The following is a 16,329-nucleotide window of genomic DNA, read 5'->3' on the forward strand; positions in this document are numbered from 1 at the left end:
CGTATTTATTTGATTTGTCAATCGCTTACAAGATACAGGTGTAAGAATATATAGTTTTGAATACATGAGATAGATACTTATAAGGAAAAAATAACAATAGGACAGGGACGGTAGGCATGTTGGTGCGCTTATGCACGCCCCTTACAGGCCTCTTAGGAAGAGGGTGAGGTCAATAATGGATAGTTTAAGGGTAAAGGAACGGGGGTTAGAGGATGTAACAACAATTATAAATAAATAAATAAAAAAAGAAACAATAGGACAGGGATGGTTGGCACGTTGGTGCACTTATGCATATCGTTACAGATACATATACAGATAATCAGAGTTGGAAGGGACCTTGTAGGTCATCTAGTCTAACCCCCCGCCCAAGCGGGAGACCCTACACCAGGGGTGTCCAACCTTGGCAACTTTAAGACTTGTGGACTTCAACTCCCAGAATTCCTCAGCCAGCTAAGCTGGCTGAGGAATTCTGGGAGTTGAAGTCCACAAGTCTTAAAGTTGCCAAGGTTGGACACCCCTGCCCTACACCATTTCTGACAAATGGCAGTCCAATCTCTTCTTGAAAGTCTCAACTGATGGCACGCCCCTACCGGCCTCTTAGGAAGGGGGTCAGATCAACAGGATATACTTACAAGATGAACAAGGAATCGTGACTCGGAAGAGCTACATCAGAGAAAGAATGTCTTTCAGCTTGTTGTGATCTCCGACAGACAACAAGCTGAACATGAACCAGAGGGTAATCGAAGTAACACATCAAAATAAGAATGACACCAAAGATGGACGAAGCCAATTTGATCTGTTGGTTAAGGCACAAGGCTAGAAAGTAGGGGATTGTGAGTTCTAGTCCTGCCTTAGGCAGGACAGCCACCTGGGAGACTTCGGGCCAATCAACCAGGAGACGGTCAATTCTAGTCCTGCCTTAAGCATGAAAAGTGCCTGGTGACTTTGGGCCTATCTCTCTATCAGCCCAGCCTACCTCACAGGGTTGCTGTTGTGGGAAAAACAGGAAGAGGAAGGTATGTTCACTACTTTGAGTTATTTATAAACAATAATCAAGGTGGGATAAAAATCACATAAATAAAGCTACTGAAAAATGGGCTGAGGGTGCAACCAGATCCACGTATAAAATTCAGAATAACACAGGCATCTATGCCTCTAGGCTGATCCAAGCCAAAGGGAATTCAGCACAAGGCCTTTAATCCTCAGGAAAGGATTGGCATGTGTGGGAGGAAAGGAAAATGACTGTTATGGGTGGCAGAGAAGACCTTACGTAATATGTAAAGGGAACAATTAGGAAACCTTGCCAAAAGGTCATCTACTGAAGATGCCTCTGCAGCAGGAGACAATTTACACAACCATAGCTGGGCTCTGATCCAAAGTAACACCGGACACTATTCTCCATTCTTGACACTCTGCACATTTATTATTTAATTTTAATCCCACCTTTAATTGCTTTAAAAGCAATTTGAGGCAATGAACATTTTGTCTACTATTCCTTCCTCCTCCTATTTTTCTCCATAACAATATCCTTGTGAGGTGGGTTGGGCTAAGAGAGAGAGAGACTGACCCAAAGTCACCTAGCTGCCTTTCGTGTCTAACATGGGACTAGAACTGACCGTCTCCTGGTGATTGGCTCAAAGTTACTCAGCTGGCTTTCAGGTCGAAGACTGGACTAGAACTCACAGTCTCCGAGTAATTGGTCCAAAGTCACCCAGTCAGCTTTTATGCCTAAGGTCAGACTAGAACTCACAGTCTCCTGGTAATTGGTCCAAAGTCACCCAGTCAGCTTTTATGCCTAAGGTCAGGACTAGAACTCACTGTCTCCTGGTAATTGGTCCAAAGTCACCCAGTCAGCTTTTATGCCTAAGGCAGGACTAGAATTCACAGTCTCCTGGTAATTGGTCCAAAGTCACCCAGTCAGCTTTTATGCCTAAGGCAGGACTAGAATTCACAGTCTCCTGGTAATTGGTCCAAAGTCACCCAGTCAGCTTTTATGCCTAAGGCAGGACTAGAATTCACAGTCTCCTGGTAATTGGTCCAAAGTCACCCAGTCAGCTTTCATGCCTAAGGCAGGACTAGAATTCACAGTCTCCTGGTAATTGGTCCAAAGTCACCCAGTCAGCTTTCATGCCTAAGGCAGGACTAGAACTCACCGCCTCCTGGTGGTTGGCCCAAAGTCACCCAGTCAGCTTTTATGCCTAAGGCAGGACTAGAATTCACAGTCTCCTGGTAATTGGTCCAAAGTCACCCAGTCAGCTTTTATGCCTAAGGCAGGACTAGAATTCACAGTCTCCTGGTAATTGGTCCAAAGTCACCCAGTCAGCTTTTATGCCTAAGGCAGGACTAGAATTCACAGTCTCCTGGTAATTGGTCCAAAGTCACCCAGTCAGCTTTTATGCCTAAGGCAGGACTAGAATTCACAGTCTCCTGGTAATTGGTCCAAAGTCACCCAGTCAGCTTTTATGCCTAAGGCAGGACTAGAACTCACTGTCTCCTGGTAATTGGTCCAAAGTCACCCAGTCAGCTTTTATGCCTAAGGTCAGACTAGAACTCACAGTCTCCTGGTGATTGGTCCAAAGTCACCCAGTCAGCTTTTATGCCTAAGGCAGGACTAGAATTCACAGTCTCCTGGTAATTGGTCCAAAGTCACCCAGTCAGCTTTTATGCCTAAGGCAGGACTAGAATTCACTGTCTCCTGGTAATTGGTCCAAAGTCACCCAGTCAGCTTTTATGCCTAAGGCAGGACTAGAATTCACAGTCTCCTGGTAATTGGTCCAAAGTCACCCAGTCAGCTTTTATGCCTAAGGCAGGACTAGAATTCACAGTCTCCTGGTAATTGGTCCAAAGTCACCCAGTCAGCTTTTATGCCTAAGGCAGGACTAGAATTCACTGTCTCCTGGTGATTAGTCTAAAGTCACCCAGCTGGTTTTCATGCCACAGGCAAGACTAGAATTCAACATCTCTTAGCGATTGGCCCAAAGTCTCCTGCCTGGAGTCTGATTTTTTTTAATAATTTAGGCCAGACCAAAACCAGGACATCTGAAAGCAAGAGAGCTAAAATCTTAGTCTGCATAACCCCAGGAAGGATCACATATATTTGAGGCTTCCCATGTGCATTGTAAATTTTACAGGATATATTTGTGTTTGATGTCTCTGAGATATGAAGCTAGGTCAACTCTCAAACAGCCACACACTCGGTGCTGAAAGAAGCAAGAACTGGTCATTTCAAGCTTTCCTACCCATGGATAGAAACACATCTGAAGTGGGCAGCTTTCTGCAAAGTCCAGGGATGAATAGGATAAGATAGGACAGGATAGAGAATACAATGTAGACTAGACTAGAATTCAGAATAGAATAGAGTAGAATAGAGAGTAGAATGCAGAATAGAATAAAGTAGAATAGAGAGTAGAATGCAGAATAGTATAGAATGCAGAATAGAGTAGACTAGAATACAATCCAGAATAGAATAGAGAATAGAATGCAGACTAGAATAGAGTATGGTCGAATAGAGAATAGAATGTAGAATAGAATAAAATAGAATGCAGAATAGACTAGAATAAAATGCAGAATAAAATAGAGTAGAGAATAGAGAATAGAATGCAGAATAGAGAATATAATCCAGAATAGACTAGAATATAATCCAGAATAGAATAGAGAATATAATGCAGAATTGAATAGAATGCAAAATAGAAAAGAGTGGAGTATGGTAGAATAGAGAATAGAATGTAGAATAGAATAGAATGCAGAATAGAATATACTTGAATATAATCCAGAATAGAATAGAGTAGAGAATAGAGTACAGTAGAATAGAGAATAGAATGCAGAATAGAGTACGTAGAATAGAGAATAGAATGTAGATTAGAATAGAATGCAGAATAGAATAGAATGCAAGATAGACTAGAATAGAATAGAATAGAGTACAGAATAGAGAATAGAATGCAGAATAAAATAAAATAGAATACAATAGAACAGAATAGAATAGAAAAGAGAACAGAATGCAGAATGAAGAATAGACTAGACTAGAACAGAATAGAATCCAAGGGCTGGAAGTGACCTTTTGGCAGGACATTTTATAATCATCTTGAATTTGTTTGTTCTAGAAAGACTGATGGGCAACTCTGACATGGTAGATCCTGATCTCAAGCACTTTGTGAAGGACAGGCAGAAGGTCCAAGGTCCCAAATCTCAGATTTAATTATTTAAGAGCTCAGCCAACATTTCACTGACGTGCTGGAAAAACAACCCACGATTCAGCAACGATCAAGAGCAACTTGGTTATCTTTGCCCTGCAACCTACGTACTAACCCAAACAACTTCTACACCTTAGAGAAATCTCAGTGATAATTTCCAGAAGCATCAATGTCCGTAAAATAGAGATGACACGACTTTAAATGTCACAAGTCAGGCTCACATGGAATGGCAGGGGCTTTTTGAAACTAAAAATCTGGAAAAGGATATGAAGGAGAAAACTCAGTGCGACGCACCTTTTCTTAAACCAAGTTGCTCTTTGTCCAATCCAATTAACAATGGTGCTTTTTCAAGAGGCAACTGGACTTTCTGGTTTTTTTTCTTGGAAGACATTTCGCTTCTCATCCAAGAAGCTTCTTCTGACTGGATGTGGGGTGGAAGGGAAGGATTTATATTCCTTACAGACCACTGGTCATTTGCATCCTTTTAGAGAGTTATTGAGGCCACTTGGAGGTTTATCTGTGTCTTCGGGGTCACCTGAGTGGTGCAAATGGGTGTGGAGCCTTCCTGGAACTGCTGAAAGGACTGTGTTGTAGATTGGAGATAGAGGATGTCCTATCCCTCCCCGTCTGTTGAGGGAGGGCTGTTCAATTTTGGCATAGATGGCCTTTTGGACCCCTCTTTCAAACCCCACTCCATCCAAAATGTGAGATTTGCTATCTTCAAAAGACCAGCCTTTCTCTTTTCAATGCAGATGGACTGCTGAATCTTATCCCGATGGCTTTGTTCTCCTATGTTGAGCCATGCATTTGTCAAGTGGCTGTTTTGTTTCCCCAATGTACAGATCTGTCTTCAAAGAAAAACCAGAAAGTCCAGTTGCTTCTTGAAAAAGCACCTTCGGGAGAACCGCGACTCTGGATGGCTGAGAATCTCCACAGAAATCCAATTTACACTGTAGGAAGGACAAGGGAAATCCAATGCAATCCTGTATTTGCACATGGCTCATATTCAGGCACGGAAAACGCTGCCTTGGAGATCTGAGTGTGTTTTTATTTCCGTCGGAGATGGAAGAAGGACAGTATTTAATTCTGACTATATATTCTATCTGCTACCTGTCAACGGATTCCCTCTACTGGGACAGTTTTGGTTTGAAAAAACAAACAAAGAAAAGAAAAGAATTCTGTGCGACGTATAATGGAGAAGCATCCAAATGCCCGCAGCTTCTACTCATCTTGCGGAATGAAATGAAAACAGTAAGATATCGGTCTCTTAGGGGTATTTTGATCCTTGCAACTGTCAGCCAGCCTGAGTTTCATTGCAATAACATTTTCAGGGAAGCGTAGCAGAAATGGGAAGAGAACAGACGAGCAGCTGCCAAAGATGCTATACAGGTAGTCTTCGACTTACAACAGTTCATTTAGTGACTGTTCCAAGTTACAACGGCACCGAAAAATATGACTTCAAGACGGTTTTTCCACACTTAAGACCGCTGCAGTCCCCCCCCCAGGGTCACGTGATCAAAATTCAGATGCTTGGCAACTGGTTTATATTTATGACGGTCATAGCGTCCCAAGGTGAAGTGATTCCCCCTTTTGCGACCTTCTGATAAGCAAAGTCAATGGGAAAGCCAGAATCGCTAACAACCGTGTCACTAACTTAACAAGTGCCACAATTCACTTAACAACAGTGGCAAGAAGAGTCATAAAATGGGGCAAAACTCACTTAACAAAGGCCTCACTTGGCAACATACATTTTGGGCTCCATTGTGGTCGTAAGTCGAGGACTACCTGTACTGAGGTTCTTCGGAACCCATGCAGAAAGTATCCTACAGCAGTCTAAGTTTGATTGCCTGTTTGTGTATTGATTTATTTGTCAAATTTAGCTACCATTGTTACAGAAGAGAATATTTGTAGCTCAGGGTTGAATTAAGGGGCCCTTGGTGGTCTCTGAGCTTAATTGTTTTCTTGCAGATGTTTCATTATCAAACTAGGTAATATCATCAGTGCTGGAAAGGAGGAGGAGGAGGAAGAGGAGGAGGACTGTGGGGTCCTTGGTGCTCTCTGAGCTTGGTTGGTTCCTTACAGACATTTCATTACCAAACTAGGTAATATCATCAGTGCTAGAAAGGAGGAGGAGGAGGAGGAGGAGGAGGAGGAGGAGGACTGTGGGGTCTTTGGTGCTCTCTGAGCTTGGTTGGTTCCTTACAGACATTTCATTACCAAACTAGGTAATATCATCAGTGCTAGAAAGGAGGAGGAGGAGGAGGAGGAGGAGGAGGACTGTGGGGTCCTTGGTGCTCTCTGAGCTTGGTTGGTTCCTTACAGACATTTCATTACCAAACTAGGTAACATCATCAGTGCTGGAAGGGAGGGGGATTTGCAGAGAAGAGAAGGAGGACAACAACTGTGGGGTCCTCGGTGCTCTCTGAGCTTGATTGCTTTCTTGCAGACATTTTATTACCCAACTAGGCCACATCATCAGTGCTGTAAAGGAGGGGGAATTTGTTTTCTGTTTCTATACATGCAAACCGCACTTGCTTTTAGCACTGATGATGTGATCTAGTTGGGTCATGAAAGGCCTGCAAGAAAAGAACCATGCCCAAAGAGCACCAAGGACCCACAGTTTAGCTTTTCACTCTTCTCGCATCTGGAAAACAAATGCAACAACCGCTACCAAATTTTCAAAAACTTGTTTAAAAAGCAACCGGTCATTTTAAAACTGTTTTTCTAAGGCGCCAGCCAACTTGAGCGTTGAGCGATTCATGTTCATTGAGTTAACTTGAGGGGGTGATGTCACTTTGCTTTCTCTGGGGTGCCAGGAGAACCGGCACGCTTGGTTGGCCTGGTCGTTGGCCTGCTTATCTCTTAGGCATCGCATCCTGTGTGCACTCCCATGTTTCTGCTTCCTCCTCTAACTAACATTGGTTTGTTGGTCTGCAGCAGAGGTGGTATTCAGCAGGTTTTGACCAGTTCTGGAGAACTGATAGAGGAAATTTTGAGTAGTTTGGAGAACCGGCCAATACCATCTCTGACTGGAGATTTTAGAGTATCCTTTCTCTGCTACGCCCACCAAGTACGCCCACAGAACCTGTAGTAAAAAAAAATTGAATGGTCTGCAGGATTAGCTTAACTCAGCACATGCCTAGGTTACTAAGCATTTTTCAAGGGCAGGAATACATGTGACGTCCTCCACCTTCATGCAGCTACTACTGGTAGTATGTCACAATTAGTTTGTATGATTTGGACCAGCTCAAGCGGCAGTGTGGGGTTCTCCTACTGGGCTCCTCCCAATCAGTTTCTATCGCCTTCCTTCCCTTCTTTCTATCCTTCCTTCCCTCCCTCTCTTCCTTCCTTCTTTCTCTCCTTCCTTCCCTCACCCCTCCCTCTCTTCCTTCCTTTTCCTTGATCCCCTTTCCTTCCTTCCTTCCTTCCTCCATCCCTCCCTTCCTTTCTCCTTTCTTTCCCTTCTTCCCTTCCTTCCTTGCCTCTCTCCTTTCTTTCCTTTTCCTTGCTCCTCCTTCCTTCCTTCCTTCTCACTCCTCATCCCTTTCTCCGTTCCTCCCTCTATTCCTTCCTTTTCCTTGTTCTTTCCTTCCTTCCTTCCCTTCGTCCCTCCCTCCCTCCTTGTTCTCTCCCTCCTTTTTATCTTCCTTCCCTCTCTTGCTTCCTTTTCCTTGTTCTCCTTTCCTTCCTTCCTTCCTTCCTTCCTTCCTTCCTTCCTTCCTTCCTTCCCTCCTTCCCTCCCTCCCTCCCTCCTTCCTTCCTTCCTTCCTTCCTTCCTTTCTTCCTTCTCTTCCTTCCTTTTCCTTGCTTCCTCCCTCCTTCCTTCCTCCCTGCTCCTTCCTTCTTTCCTTCCTTCTCTTGTCCAGTTTCTATTTTTAAAAGCAGAAATCCTCAAGCCACTGTGTTAAATTCCTTGCTTGGGTTCCATCTATTTATTATTGAGAGACTTATGGTGCCACAATTATGCAAAATATAAGAAGATGGTTTGATCCTGGAGGACAAAGTAAACAGACAAGTCCATAGCTAGAGAGTTGCTTTCCAGGTGAGTTGGCAAGTCCAGCATAGAAGCATTTACAATCAGCTCAAGAGAGAACCAGTTAAAGGTTTGTGGCTCATCCAGGTCAAAAAACAGAGAGAGAACAAAACAACGAAGGTGAACTAAAACAATGCTGGCTTAGTCAGTCAAGAAGAACCTTTATAGGCAGAAAGTTTAATCAGGTGGTTGAATTCTTGACTGGGGCTGACAAAGTCATCGTGCCACTCAGCCCAATTTCCAACCTTCTCTATTGGGGAACGAACGTGCAACATTGCCTTTTGATATTTGAACTATCCGGATAATGTGTGACAATTTTCACAAGGCCCAACAGGATGATTTGATGAAATCTTTAGCGAATTGGTGCATTTCTCCCAAGTTTTGCTGAGCCCCATGGTGTCGCAGTAATTCAGTCCTACAAGGGGCTTGCTAGCAAAAATGTGATTGTGTGACTCACAATGCAAGTAACGCTGTACTGATAGGAGAGAATATTTGCAGCTCAGGATTGAACTGTGGGGGGGTCTCTAAGCTGGGGGTTTTCTTGCAGACGTTTCATGACCCAACTAGTGAACTTCATCAACATACTGACCACAGTGTGCAAGGAAACAGCCAAGCTCAGAAAGTACCAAGGACTCCACAGAAAGAGAAAACCAGATAACCATGGATTAACACCAGACAAACAATCAAGGAGGAAACATCCTAGTGAAGGAACTAGGAAAGAAAAAAAGCATGCTTCCAACAACACTGCCAGGCCAAGCCACTTGCATATAAACAGAGGTCAACCTCCTCTCTCTTCTAGCACTGATGATGTTACCCAGTTGGGTCATGAAACGTATGAAAGAAAACAACAAGCTCAGAGAGCACTAAGGACCCACAAATAATGTTGTTTAGAAGCACCCTTCCTTCCTTCCTTCCTTCCTTCCTTCCTTCCTTCCTTCCTTCCTTCCTTCCTTCCTTCCTTCCTTCCTTCCTCCCTCCCTCCCTCCCTCCCTCCCTCCCCTCTATTCTCTTTGTTCCTTCATTCCTCCCTTCCTCTTTTCCTCCCTCCCTTGCCCCGAACTCCTGTTATTCTGTAATTCTGTAAGGCTCTCCTGCTTGAGCAGGGGTTGGACTAGATGACCTCCAGGTCCCTTCCACTCTAATTCTGTAAGGGTCTCCTGCTTGAGCAGGGGGTTGGACTAGATGACCTCCAAGCTCCCTTCCAACTCTGTTATTGCATTCTTTTCACGTGATCACTTATGGCACGTACAACTGTCATCAGAAAACCCCCAAGCTTGCATCCTTTGACAAGGTTGTGGGAAGGAAATCTCCTACATAACAAGGTGGCCACGACGTTAATAACATTTGAAAATCTATTCCAACCTCTTCAGGGATGCTAAGGACCTACTGATGACTCAGAAGTCATGAGATGCAGAATTTGGTTGTTTACAGCAGACAAAATGCCACCTTTGCATCCAAGGAGGGCCTGCTCGACTGAGAACAGTGCTTAAGAGGGTGTCAAATAGCAAAATTAAAGGTTTCCCAAGGAAGAAACTAAATCCACCATTATAAATCACCGTTCTCTGGGGACAGAAGGCGATTCCTCCCATCCTACGCCTGAACAAGCCTGGGAAACCGCAGAGAACTTGATGCAAAAGTCAGGGCTAAGACTGAAAGATTTTGGGGTGTCCAAGACAGGGGGAAGGTCAGAGAAACAAAATGTTCTTTTAAATGCCACACCAATTCCCAATGAAGTCATTGCTTTTTAACCAATCTGTTTCACGCCCCTTTAAACCAGAACTAAGCAAGGTTATTCTAAAGGTAGAACACCTACCAATGACCTTGAATGGAGAAAGGGAGAATAAGGCCAGAAAGACAAATTTAATTTCGGTAGTTCGTCCTCATTTTAAGAGACTGCAGCAATGAATCCAAAATGTATTTTTCAGCAAAATTTTAGGAGAAGCTCTGGCTTGTTTCAAACCCTGCTTGGCCCTGCATTGTTGCTTATTTACGGGCTATGTAATCCAAACCAAGATACCTCTGGATGTTCTAGGGAAGGACGATGAAGAATCCTCAGCCATCCACCCACCTTTCTAACCAGGGAAAGATTTAACAATATACATATATATCCCCCCAGGGAGATCCAGAAATCTTCTGTGCACAACCCTGCAAACTCCCCCAACCCCCAGAGTCAGTTTTCCTGCTTGCAAAAATCCATTTATTTATTTGTTTAAATTGCAAGCAAACCATCTGCCTTTCATCGATCACCTTTACGGTTTTTCCCTTGCAAAAGGCCGGCGGGAAAATGTGAGTCATGCTGACGCCCCGCCGGGCTCTGATCTGTGACAACCGAATGTCCCCCCCCACCCACCCCTCAACATCAACCAAACCCGTCCCTTTTGCACACTTGCACAAGTCCCAACTTCTCCACCCGTGCAATTTTAACCCCTTCCCCCTCAGGACCACTGCACCGGTGGCGGTGATGACGACAACAGAGGTACTTACCTGAGAGAGGCCAGCTGGGAAATAGATAGCAGGGATGGATGCCCCGAAACAGATCTTATCTTGGGGAGCACTTCGAAAGCCTGGGAGACACAGGAAGAGAGAGGAAGAGGGGGGGGGAGCGTGCAACCCCACTGCAGTGCTCATAGGAGGCGGGTGATGCTTGCCAGTCGGTTAGTGCCCTGTCGACAGCCGAGGAAGACAAGAGAAAAGGCGGGGATGAGACACACACACACACACACACACACACACATGGATGCAGCTGGTGGAGAGATGAAGGATGCTCTTCCCTCACCCCCAGCCCTTCAGGTGCATCCTCCACTCCCCTCTTCCTCCCCATCACCAAAAAAGCATCCGTAATCAAAGGACCAACATTATGGCATCCTCACCTCCTCTGCTGGCCCCTTCCATGGTGCTGAGCTTTTGGGGAAGGGGGGGTGGGTGCTCGGAGGAGAGGCAGCTGAGCTGAGGTCTTCTCGCTGTCTGGGGCCCAGAAGGGTGGGGAGGAGGAAGAGGAGGATGGCTTTGCCCAGGCAGCTGCGTACTTTGGCTCCGTCTTAAAGAGACCGCCGACCGTCAACCCGGCTCCCTGAAAGGGATTTCCAACTAGATTGAATTTCTCACCTATGGCTATACCTTTAAATGGGTCCCCCTGCTCTCACTTCCGTCTTCAGCCCAGCAAGGGTGAAAGTGTTTTGCATCAATTCGTGTCTATGTGTGTGTGTGTGTATGTGGCAAAAACTTCATTTCTGCACGTCTGTGATTAAAAGCACCACAGCCACTAGCAAAAAAATCCCCCTTTGTGAATGGAATCACTTCATGGCAGTTCCCATCTATTTCCCTTATTTATTTATTTTTAAACATTTTATTGTCAGTTTTTGGGGTTTTATTGGGAGCTGCCCAGAGTTGTTGAGAGTTGGGGAGCATATACGTTTAGTAAATTGTTATTATTATTGGTTACATAGGTGCTTAGAATGGATCTGGCGTTTTTGTCTGCTCATGGAGTCCTTCTCAAGGATCTGGGATAGGCAGAAGAGATTAGACAACCATTTGTCTGAAATGTGATAGGGTTTCCTGACTGAGCAAGGGGTTGGACTAGAAGACCTCCAAGGTCCCTTCCAACTCTGTTATTCTGTTATTTCTGTGATGGGGGTATGACAAGATTATTTTCAGACCTTCGATCCACATCTGATATTGAAAATGAATTTATCTGAGATCATTAGCAAAGGAGATATTTCTGAATGTATTAATTGGCCACAACTGATAAAGAATTTAATAGTTTTAGTGTTAATTTAATTAAATAATTTTCTTGGCAAAGGATTAAGGGAATGCTGGGAGAGAGAGAGGCAAACACAGATTCATGCAAAAGCTGAATTTGATTCCATTTCTATATCTAAAGATGTATTATTTTATTTGTCAATTAAATTTATACGCCACCCTTCTCACTGTCTAAATTTACGTTCAAAGCATTCATTTATTAAAATCTTATTTGCTTTTCCACGATAAATAGTCCCATCAGATTAAATTTATTAATTAGTTAAATATATATGCTTCTTTATAAGTGGATTCTGAGTGGCTTGAAGATGATAAAAAGATAAATAGAGAAGCAGTTAGTATTACGCAAATAAATCTAATTTTATAGTTAATTATAATTTATCCTATGTATTTCACATTTCCCCCTGCACTGTCACATTAACAATCCAAAGTGATTTTTGGAGTGAATACAGGCACTATTGGAGATCAATGTTTTAAAAGGTACAGGTAATCTTCAACTTACAATAGTTCATTTAGTGACGGTTTGAAGTTACAATGGCATGGGAAAAAGTGACGTATGATCATTTTTTTACCGTTGCAGCATTCCCCATGGTCATGTGATCAAAATTCACATACTTGGCAACTGACTCGTACTTACGACAGTTGTAGTGTCCTGGAGTCATATGACCCCCTTTTATGACCTTCTGGCAAGCAAAGTCAATGGGGAAGCCAGATTCACTTAATGACCGTGTTCGTCACTTAACAACTGCAATGATTTCACTTAAAATTGTGGCAAGAAAAATCATAAAAAGGGGGTGAAACTCACTTCACAAATGTCTCACTTAGCAAGGGAACTTTTGGACTCAATTGCAGTCGTAATTCAGGGACTACCTGTATTTCTGTTTCTGAGGGTATTTCTGCCTTCTTCCTTTGTCCAAAGCTTTCATTACAATGACTTCATGCTTTATTATTATTCATTGGAAATCGGGTGAGTGGTGGGGTTGATGGGAAATATTTGGAAGTGAGATTTCATAAGGCAAGATGGGTTGAGCAGAAGGTCAAAGGCATTTTATCTTGACATTGTCTAATGGAAGACAACAGCCAAGTAATGAATTCTCTTAGAAGGACAGCTGGCAATTGGGTTTGAATCTCATGCAGCTGCACCTTCTGACTTCTCCTGTCTGCCTCCCTGCAAGAGCTAAGCAAGTAATGTACTTGGGAATATCAATCAAATCGTTATTAGGATCATAGACCATTGTAAGGGTGGAATATGAAAAATGAATAATATTAAATGTTTTTTTAAAAAAAACTAAAATAGAAAAAACTAAAAACATTTTAATAAGCTTACATATTACAATGTTCATATATATTGAGTATGAAGAGAGTTGGTCCTAGAACACTGCCTTGGGGGACACCACTATTGACAGGTACAGAATTTGATAGGACGCTCCCAATTTTGACCATTTGTTGTCTGTTTGACAGGAATGCTTCTATCCAGTTATTCAGTTGTCCAGAGATACCATAGGATTTTATTTTTAGGAGTAGTTTGTCGTGTACCACTGAATCAAAGGCTTTACAGAAGTCTATGTAGATTGCGTCTATTGCTTTGCCCTGGTCAAGTTGTGTCGTCCATACGTTTTTGCAGTGTAAGAGTTGCAGATTACATGATAGTTTTTTTCTGAAACCAAATTGTTTATTGGAGAGTAGGTTGTTTGTCTCTAAGTGGAGGATGATGGATTGGTTAATAATTGATTCCATGACTTTACAGGTGACGCAGCATAAGGAGATTGGTCTGTAATTTTCAACTAGGCTTGGGTCTCCCTTTTTGAAGATGGGGATGACAGTGGCTTGTGACCATAGGTTAGGCAAGGAGCTGGTCCTGAAAGATTTTTCAAAGATTATGCTTAGAGGTTTGGCTATGGCAGTGGATAGCTTTCTTAAGAAGTAGGCACATATTCCATCCGGTCCAATAGATAGAGATGGTTTTAGATTGCGTAGTGCTTTTTCAACATTGTCTTCTGTAAAATCGATATGTATTAGATCATTGTTGTTATCTGTGGTACGGCTAGGAAATACTGGGCATGATCCATTGCTGTTTACAAATACTGAGCCGAAGAATGTGTTAAAGAGGTTGGCTTTAATGGTGTCGTCGTTGCAGTCTTTACCATCAGGTCCTATCAAGGGTGGGATGGACCTTGAGTCTTTTAGTTTGTTGTTTACAAAATTGTAAAAAGCACGGGTGGAATTGGTGCTTAGAAGGTTTTCCTCTTGTTTAATGTGATAATTGGTGCATTCGGTCTTTATCTGGTGGCATAAATTTTTGTATCGGCTTTTGAAATTGGCAACGTGACCAGATTTGTTTTTCCGTCAGAGTGATCTCTTTTTGGATTGAAGTTTCCTTATTGTTATGGGTAATCTGCTTTTTTGTTTTGTTTTGGGAGTTGCTGTTGGTACATATAGTTTGATGACTCTTTTGACTTTAAGTAAAAATATGTTGTAATGGTCTTCAACTGTATTGCATCCAGTGAATAGAAATTGCCAATCAAGGGATGAGAGATCGTTGTCTATAAGATCATAGTTGCCTTTTTTGAAGTTACAATTGGGGATTACATCATTGTGGTGATTTTTGTGTGGGTGTATGTTGAGACAAAAGTCAATCATATTGTGGTCACTGCTGGAAAAAGGTTCTTTAGTTTGTATTCCGTAAATTAAATTCAAACTATTGCAGAAGATGAGATCGAGGCAGTTGTTTAGTCTAGTGTTGTTGGTTACTAGTTGTTCCAGTCCCAGATTTGTAATAGCATTGTAGAAAGTTGTGTGTATGATTTCAGTTGTACATTCATTTAGGGTCCAGTCAATATGAGGTAGATTGAAATCACCAAGAAAGATAAAAGGGTATGGGCAGGATGCAGCCCATGTTAGTAATGTATTTAGCTTGTTTACATGTTCGATGTCATAATCATGTGCTCTGTAACATAGTAAGAATCGAATTGTGATATTTAAGGATAGTTCACAGATGATGGTCTCAGGAAGAGCAAGCTCCTGGGTAACTTGGATGTTTTTTAGATGTAAGGACTTTTTATAGAAGATAGCAACACCACCTCCTCTACGAATTTCACGATCTGATCGGTAAACATGATAGTTCCTTGATATACGTGGGAAAATACCCGAAGAAACCTAAATACCATGATATATTTTATTATATATGCACAGAGTATATGAGATTTATAGGTAGAAAAATTATACACACACATATCTATCTATCTATCTATCTATCTATCTATCTATCTATCTATCTATCTATCTATCTTTACATACACTATTCAGTCTGTATTAGTCTTTTGTAATTGTAATCATGTTATGTTATAATTGTTTTTATATCTCCATTTTTTTATTATATTGTAAGCTGCCCAGAGAAAAACCAAACTGTGTGATAAGCAGCATATAAATTTGATAGCGAAATAGATGGATGGATGGATACATACATAGATAGATAAATTATCTCTCTCTCTCTTTCTATCTATCCATCTACATAGAAGTGGTAAATTCAGCCGGTTCTGACCAGTTCTGGAGAACCGGTAGCAGAAATTTTGAGTAGTTCGGAGAACCGGGAAATCCCACCTCTGACTGGCCCCATCAACCCCATCTCTTCTCTGTCTCCCATTGAGTCCCAGCTGATCGGCTGGGTCTACTTTGGTTGCCCTGCACAGGAGAAGGGAGCTGGAAAGCAGGTTAGTGGGGTGGGGAGAGAATGGAGATTTTGCAGTATCCTTCCCCTGACACTCCCAAGCCATGCCCACCAAGCCACACCACACCCACCAAGCCATGCCCACAGAACTGGTAGCAAATTTTTTTGAATCCCACCACTGGTAGAGACAGACATATAGATAATAGAGACAGATCACAGAAGCATGTAGACAGAGACAGACAGACAAAATTTAGTACATTTTAGTAAAATATTGGGTTTGAGTACACGAGTAAGAATGGAAAATCCTGTTGAAGGGAATTTTATAATAAAACAAACCATGATATTCCAGAAAACGTGTCCCAAAGAGCACCAAGGACCTCACAATTCTCCTCCTCCTCCACTCTGAAAACCCCATTTTGTTCAAGCACTGATGTAGTTACCTAGCTGGGTCATGAAATGTCTGCAAAAAATCAACCAAGCTTAGGAACCATTTAAGGAGTTCACAGTCCTTCTCTGCCTTCACTACACAAACTCCATTCACTTCTAGCACTGATGATGCTACTTAGCTGGGTAGTGAAACATCCAGAGTATCACTACTTCTTCAAATACAGGCAGTTCTCAACTTAACAACCGTTTGGTAATGACCGTTCAAAGTTACAAAGGCCACTGAAAAAAGTGACTTA

The 16,329-nt window shown here is 42.5% G+C and overlaps 1 protein-coding gene across 3 annotated transcripts in view; it reads right to left on the reverse strand.

The window, feature by feature from the left end:
* The window catches only part of SNPH (syntaphilin), a 35,631-nt gene extending 24,434 nt beyond the window's left edge, over positions 1–11,197 (reverse strand). For all 3 annotated transcript variants that reach the window (XM_087959140.1, XM_087959139.1, XM_087959137.1), the window contains exons 1-2: positions 11,094–11,197; positions 10,708–10,886 (exon numbers count right to left, since the gene is read on the reverse strand). The gene's annotated coding sequence lies outside the window, so the exon portion shown is untranslated. The remainder of the gene's footprint in view (positions 1–10,707; positions 10,887–11,093) is intronic.
* Positions 11,198–16,329: the final 5,132 nt, after the last annotated feature.

Source organism: Notechis scutatus, chromosome 3, assembly GCF_049901735.1.
Source record: "Notechis scutatus isolate UNSWTSFEM ecotype Mainland chromosome 3, rNotScu1.2, whole genome shotgun sequence".
Classification (NCBI taxonomy): Eukaryota; Metazoa; Chordata; class Lepidosauria; order Squamata; family Elapidae; genus Notechis; species Notechis scutatus.